Source organism: Poecilia reticulata, linkage group LG14 (genome assembly GCF_000633615.1).
Source record: "Poecilia reticulata strain Guanapo linkage group LG14, Guppy_female_1.0+MT, whole genome shotgun sequence".
NCBI classification, from domain to species: Eukaryota; Metazoa; Chordata; class Actinopteri; order Cyprinodontiformes; family Poeciliidae; genus Poecilia; species Poecilia reticulata.
The window spans coordinates 4,872,748-4,880,668 of record NC_024344.1 but is presented as its reverse complement, the minus strand read 5'-3'; positions in this window follow the sequence as shown (position 1 = coordinate 4,880,668).

Here is a 7,921-nt window from a genome sequence, read left to right as displayed (position 1 = left end):
TTTGTAGTGTGTTGAAAAAATCTTGCCCAGTATGACCTTCAGCACAAAGTTAAAATGAACTTGGGAGTGGCATGATATATTAAAATATATATATATATACTGCTCAAAAAAATAAAGGGAACACTTAACACAATATAACTCCAAGTAAATCAAACTTTTGTGAAATCAAACTGTCCACTTAGGAAGCAACACTGATTGACAACGGGGACCCTCGTCGGGTCAATCAGTGTTGCTTCCTAAGTGGACAGTTTGATTTCACAGAAGTTTGATTTACTKGGAGTTATATTGTGTTGTTTAAGTGTTCCCTTTATTTTTTTGAGCAGTATATATAAAGATAACTATTATTTCACCTCAGAAGTCCACTCTGAGCTCTTTACACTTTAGTTTTGACTAGTGTATGAGACCCTAAGTTTAGATTTCTTAGGGGTTATTTTATTGCTGATGGTTTGGTTTTTAAATGGTATAGAAGTGATTTCTATTGTTTCATTTGCAGGTATTTTCATCATTTATAGAGATAAATGGCAGTTAAAATTCACAGATTTCAATTCAAGTGTACTGTTTACTGAGCTTCTCTATATTTTAGGGTATAGAGAAGCTATATAAGTGCACTTATATGTGTGCATATAAGTGCCCCCACACTTATATGCACACACACACACACATATATATATATATATATATATATATATATATATAATACATAAATAGACATAAAAAGAACAGATTATGCTGACTTATTCTGTTAAACCACCTCCTGTCAGATGGTATTTCTTTATAGTCATATAAACATGTTTCTTAACTGTACATTGAGTAGAATACAGATCGATTACTTTAACTCACTGATCAGAAAAATTCCCTCATGGTACAAACTGATGAAATATTTGGAAGATTAAGAACCCCAGTCCAACCTAAGCAACCCCAAGCCTGAAGATGTTATTTATATGAGTCATAAAGCCACATTCCCTTTCATTAGGCTGTGGAACATATCCTTAAATCATTGGCTATAAAAGAAGGTACGAAACATCTTGCACTGAAATGTGATCGGTGAGAAACCAAAGTTTACCCCAAAAAAGTTGAGTATGAAACAACAAAAGGCACTAAAGTGTAAAATGGCAAAGGGGCAATTAACACCCTCCACCCAAAATTCCCTCATCCGACTTGGCAACTTGTATTGCAGAATTTTAACGCATTTTATCTGACACTCAAAATTTGTAGCCTAACTATTATTTTCAGTTCTGATGTCATACAACAAAATTTAGGGTGCCTACAATCTCATATTCTGTGTAACAAAGAGAAAAGGCCGAGCACCGAGCCCTGATGTACCCCATGACTAACTCTGCAGAGGGATTTATCACCCCTGTTTGCCCCCCATGCTCTCATCACAGTGAGTTTGCTCTGTACTCCAGTGGATGTGCTGCTGTGCTGACGTGTTTCCAGCAGCTGCAATTACGCTATTAAGAATCAAAATCCCCAGGGAATGCTTCTGATGCCTTGTTGAGTCTGTGCTATAAAGAATGAAATGAATTCATTGTGCAGCGTTAAGTTTCAACGCGGATACCAAACATTCTTTCCTGGTTTGTAAATATGAAGCTATAAGACCACTCTGTGCTGTAAATATTCGAGATCCAGCATGAATTCTTTATTCCCTGTGTATCTTAACTTTTAATATGAACTGCTAAATGAAGAAAAATTGGTGTGACATCTTAAAGCCTGGGGAAGATTAAAGAGAGCTGGAAATGCATCTAACGACCTAGGCCTTGATAAACTGCTCCTATAAAGCATGACTCATCGCCACAACTGTCTGTATCCTGTGTTTTAGCTCACTGTGGTTGTATGCAAACATGCAGCTTCACCACTCTTCCCTGCCATGCTGGGTGGTTGGTTGAAGGGTAATGAAAGTTGCAGCGTACTTGCATGCCAGGAAGCATCGCCAGCTTGCTGTTTTATTTAGTTGCAGCCACTTCATCTCTCATCTGCTCTCCAGGTCCCGTCCAGGATAAAAAAAAAATAATAAAAAAAAAAAAAAAGCCATTTATATAAGAAGGATTACGTGCTTTGAAATCCCAGTGACATAAGTATATGACACGTCTGTGCAAGCCACTACAAACCAAACCCTGTAAGCCACGTAAACAAAAGAAAATATTTATATCCCTACATTTTATAAGTGTTTAACCTCTGCTGTAAAACACAAAGATGGTCTTGTGCTTTTCTCTCTCTCTTTCTCTAAGATCGTCCTTGGCCCTTCAACAGGGACCTGATAGGGAAGTAGGGAAAGGAACAAGCACACACATGGCAGCGGCTGACCTCAGACCTGCTTTGATAAAGCCTTGTGTGACCCTGAAGGTGACTCTTCTTTTTCCTGCCCTGCCCTGATAACTTCTCTCATTTCTTAAAATGTAGAAACTAACCGACAAACACAGTCATGGAGAAAACCCCCTAATTTCTGCCCAGTGGATTAGATTTGTTGGCTTCACAGTGTCTGTCATTGTTCCTCACAGCCAACTTGAGGCAAACACAGTTCCCAAACACTTGGCAGCTGCAAGCTACCGTCACTGCTGGTTATCACCCCACCACCCCCCCCTTCTTTGTTAGCAATGTGTCTAAAGTTAGAGACTGAGTGAAGTCGATGTTGTTTACACTCCAAACAGTCCAAACATTGCACTTCCTATATTGTATTAACTGATAACAACGTGTTACTGGAAAGAGAGGCGGGTTTAAATGGAACTACTACTGTGCCTTGTGCCTTTATGCAGCTGCTGGTCAGTTACTGTGCGGACCTATTCAGGAGCAAAAGCGGACAAACTGTGAACCAGGCAGGTTTAGCTACTGCTACCTCTTAATCTCAGCTAGTAGAGTCCACTGAATCCGACTCAGCGCAATAAATTGTCTCATGGTGACACCTAGTGGTCATATTCTGCAGTACAGCGCAACCTCTTTGCCAACTGAATAGCACTGAATAGCACATAATAATGTGCTAATAATTTGCCTAGAAAGATGGAAGAGTGTTTAAAAAACGTTGTAAATTTAATATTACTTGCAGATGATACACATATTTCCAGTTCTGGTCTGGAATTGCAGCAGTTTATGGAGGAGGTCGCAAAAAACAACAACAAAAGATAACACCGGTTTGATATCACAAGATTTTCCTTAAATTTAAAGAAAACCTTTTTAGTTTCTTTAGAAGTCATAGGAGAAATAGTGAAATGAAGATTACTATTAATAATATAAACATACAAGAAGTAAATGAAATTAAATTCTTCTGTGATCTTTGACCATAAAGTCTGATGTCTCAGTTTATTGCGGCATTCATCCTGATTTTATCCTGACTCGTCTGCCAGTTTCTTCTGCTGTAAAATATCCCCATACTATGATGCTGCCACCACCATGCTTCACTGTAGGGATTGCATTGCTCTGTCAGGGTTCCTCCAAACGTGACACCTGGCATTCACACCAAAGAGTTCAATCTTTGCCTCATCAGAGCAAAAAATCTCAACTGTCTACTGACAATTTCTTTGCACCATCAACTGTGGAACCTTTCCCAGGCATCTTGGTGCTTTTTCAAATTAAGTCCAATAAACTAAATTTACCCTAACTGGACTCAGTTCAAGCTGTTGAAACATCTGAAGGACGATCAATGGAAACAACCGAATTTTGAGCTTTATGATAAAGGCTGTGAATAATTACCCAAATTAGATTTCTTGGCTTTTCATTTTAAATAAATGTACAAAACACTCATTCCACCTTGCCCCCACATTATCATAATGGGGTATTTGTGTGTAGAATTTTGAGGAAAGGATTTAATTTAATGCAATTTGGAATAAGGTTGTAATATAAAAAATGTGAAAAACAGGAAATTTTCCAGATGCATTGTATGTGAATGCGCTTAAAATAAACCTTAACCTAACTTTGTTTTAAATCTATTTTAAGTACAAAATGTTCTTTTCTGCTCATAACCTGAAATGAAAATGGTGTTTGTTTCACTTTTGCAACTTATTTAAAATAAAAGCCTTTGCTCTTATTCTCACTTTTATCAAGTTAACTTTTTGCTTAACATGCCACTTACGTTTGCAGAGCAAACATGGTCCAATCAAAAAGGAGCAGACGTTAATGGTCAAATTACTATAAATGCAGCTTTAAAACGAGGTTGAAATGCGTCACTTCCACTGAGTGGTGCTGTTGCAAAAGGAAACCCATATCTCATGCACAAATAGTGTATCTTCACTGTTTATCCTGGAAACAGCAGAAGACTGCACACAGGTTCTTCAGCTGTGTGCAGCTGAAGAACCTCTTTTTACCTCTTTTTACACCTCAAGAGGTGAAATATTTGCTGTGAAATCATGCATGTTTGTTGTTTGTGTTACCTCTCTTAAAATACTAAAGTAAGGATGTCGTCTACATCTTTACTAATTGAAAAAACTCTTGCACAGTGAAATATATTCATTATTTAGAAACAGAACATTTTACATGAAAAGCTGATAAGAGATTAAAGCATAAACTCCCCTTTCTTTGGGAAAACAGCTGAATGTCAGTCAGATTGGACGGAAACCATCTAAATACTGTACATCAGTTTACAAGTCTTGTTCTAGATTCTGAACTGAATGGATTCTGGCCTTTAAACGGACGATTCTGATGCATTGATATGGTTTTGCCTGAATCCTTCCATTGATGCCCATTCCAATCCTCTGATGGGATGTTTAGTGTTTTGAAGTTAACAGAGTTTTGTTTTTCCATAATTATTTAGGTGTAATTATTCAGAAAAGCATTCCCACAGTATGATGCTGACACTAGAAACTTTCACAATTGATATGGGTGTGTTTAGGGTGATGTGTAGCGTTAACTTCCATAAACACATTTAGGCAAAAAAAAAAAAAAGAACTTTGCTCTCATTTGAAAAGTCTGCACATTTTACACAAATAGTAAAAATGAATGCTTGAAAGATGATGTATTCTTAATTTTATTAAGGTTCTAAATGTGTGTGTGTGTGTGTGTGTGTGTGTGCGTGCGTGCGTGCGCGCGCGTGCGTGTAGTAGTAGCAGCAGAGTGAGTTTGATTTCTCTTCCTTTTAAATTCTGTGAACAGTTGAGTAGGTGGTGAAACAAAAACTCAGTTCTTGTGAAATGATTTGTTCTCTTGCACCTCATGCTCTGTTGCATTAGTCACCTCAGTGTGTTTCCTTGAATATATAACTTATTGATAACTTATTTTAGAACTTAAGCAGTAAACACTCATGTGGACATCATTCTGAATACTGACACAGAGCAGTAAAAACACTTCTGAAATGTAATTTCATGCTGTTGCGTTAAGGCAGTGGTTCCCAAACTTTTTCTCTTGGGCCCCCCCAGCGGTTTCCAAACATTTTCTGGGCCCCCCTATGGAGAAGAGGATTCGTTAGAGACAGGGAGTCTCTAGGGTGCGTTCACACTGCAGCCTGAAGTGACTCAATTCCGATTTTTTTGCCGGGGCCGTTCACACTGCCAGAGAATGCGACCTGTATGTGTTCTGCAGTGTAAACGGGCAAACGACCTGAAAGTGTCCCGCATGCGCAGTAGAGGGCGCAATAGCGTCAGCGTTCTCAGTGTTCTGCCAACCGCCATAAAAAGAAGAAGAAGAGCTCAGAGTTTGCGGAAGTAAACATGGAGGCTAACGGTGGAGCTTAGCTTACATATTTGAAGTTGTTATCCGGCCGGAGCAGCAAATTAACAACTTCATCCTCACATAGTCCGTCATGGTTGTTGTTTTTCTTCCCACTTGCGTGTATCAGGACGCACAATAGTGATATTTGTTGAGAAACAGTGACATTCAGTTCGGACGAATGCGACCTGAACGTTATGGTCGCATTTGCATCGGACACGTATCGGATATGGGTCACATTCTAAATAGAATCCGACCTGTGCTGTTCACACTGCCATGAAAAGATCAGATACAGGTCACATTACGTCAAAAAAATCGGAATTGAGTCACTTCAGACTGCAGTGTGAACGCACCCTAGAGACTCCCTGTCTCTAACGTTTGTGGGGGGCAAAATGAATGTACGTAGCTGAACATAGACAACATCGGTAGCCTACAGGCTACTTGTTAAGCTTAAGGTTATGTATTGATATTAGCTAGTCATCTTTTAGCTAACTTTAGATGCATCCAACAGCTTTACTCAACTCAGTCTGTTAGTTTGGGGGAAAAACTGTGAAAAGTTCTCGGTGTTTTGCTGCCATGATTCTAACACACCTGCGCTGCTCTGCACAGCAGCAGGTCTCCTTAGCTGCCGCAGAGGTGTAAACAAAGCGCGACTGTCGTAGCGCTCATGTTGCATTTAAAGGCGGCTCGGAAAAACGAGTTACCACATGTAAACAACGGATTAAACAGTTTTAACTGCTGATAAAAGTGACACAGGACACAGATATGGGAAGTGTGAAAACCCCTATTCTATCAAATTGACATAGGAATAACAGAGAATTGGCCATTCTAAGGTAAAAATCCAGCGCATACAGTGTTCATGTTTTTGTTTTTTACATCCAGACGGCTTCCCGCGCCCCCCCCTGCAATGGCACGGCGCCCCATCCTAGGGAGCGCCCCCACAGTTTGGGAACCTCTGCGTTAAGGTAACCCCGTGTATCTCTTTAAGTAAGCTTGTCTCTATGAGCAACTATCACTGTAGTAAACACTGACACGGCGTCGGTTTTCACCCAAACAGCAAGCCTTCATCCCGCTCAAAAAGGCCCACAGGTTTACTGCAGAGTTCAAGGCGAGTATGGTAACAGGTTTAGGGGTTCGAGTTATCCCTAAGGTGGGGGAGGGTTACTTAAACATGTTTTTCCAGACTACAAGTCATTTGTTGTGGATTATGCAGATTTCTTTATTTTTATTTTTTTAATGTTTATTCCCTAAAAGTAAAAGTAGATTACTGTGAAAAGTGGTTCCTTGATGCAGCCACAGACTCAAAAATCTGCTCCATCAGGACTATTTTTCATTTCATAGTCTTCCCTTTATCATCTTTGACAACTGGGTCCAGCTATTAGATGTTGGCCTAAACTAAACCAAATGAATATGTATAATTTAAGCAAATAAATAATCTGATATTCTATAGTATAACTACTGTTCTTTGAATATTCTTTAGACAGCTGTCAGCAAATAGACGTCTGGTTTTATGACCACAGTTTTTCAACTTCTGTCCATGCTGACACTTCTCCTTATTTCCCACATGCACTTCCCTTCTTTGATTCTTTGCTCCTAGCAGTAAGGATAAGACCGCTTAAATGAGAAATCATTTGTTTCACTGTGCCTCTCAGAAGTTTTTAGTGGCAGAAAGCACAAAATACATGTTTCACATCTTGGAAAACGCTCAGAGTTTACTTGCACTACAAGCTCTTCCATAAACCGGCCTGGTCTGGTTGAGGTAACTGTAGATTGATTTCCAGGTCCCTGGAGGAGTGCATGCAAAATAATCAGTTAATGTAACGGAAAGGACACCTTGGCTTCACTTCCACGTCTGCCTCCTCTCTCTTCTTTTTCCTGTTTTCTCTGCAACTGATTTTGGTTGCAGCACTCGAGGCGCCTGTCTGAGTCTTTCCCTGAAGCTTTCACATGCAGATTCAAACATATTAAAAAAACCCTTATGCAAGAGAAGCTAATGCATGTCAAGCTATTTCTTTTATTTCTATCCACTGGTTGTTGTGTCAAATTATTGTTTGGTAGATTCCTTCTTGTTTTTTTCCATAACTAATTACATGGTATTTCACATAGGAAGTCCTTTCTGCTGTTGCAGAGTACGAGTAAATGCTGCAAAGTCAACAACGACTGCCACTACATGCTCATCCAAGGTCAATAGCTAGTCATCTGTTGGATTTAATTGGACAGAAAATCTTTTAACCAAATTGAATATTAAACTAAACTTGACTTTTTTGTTTGATAACTAATTGGAATATAT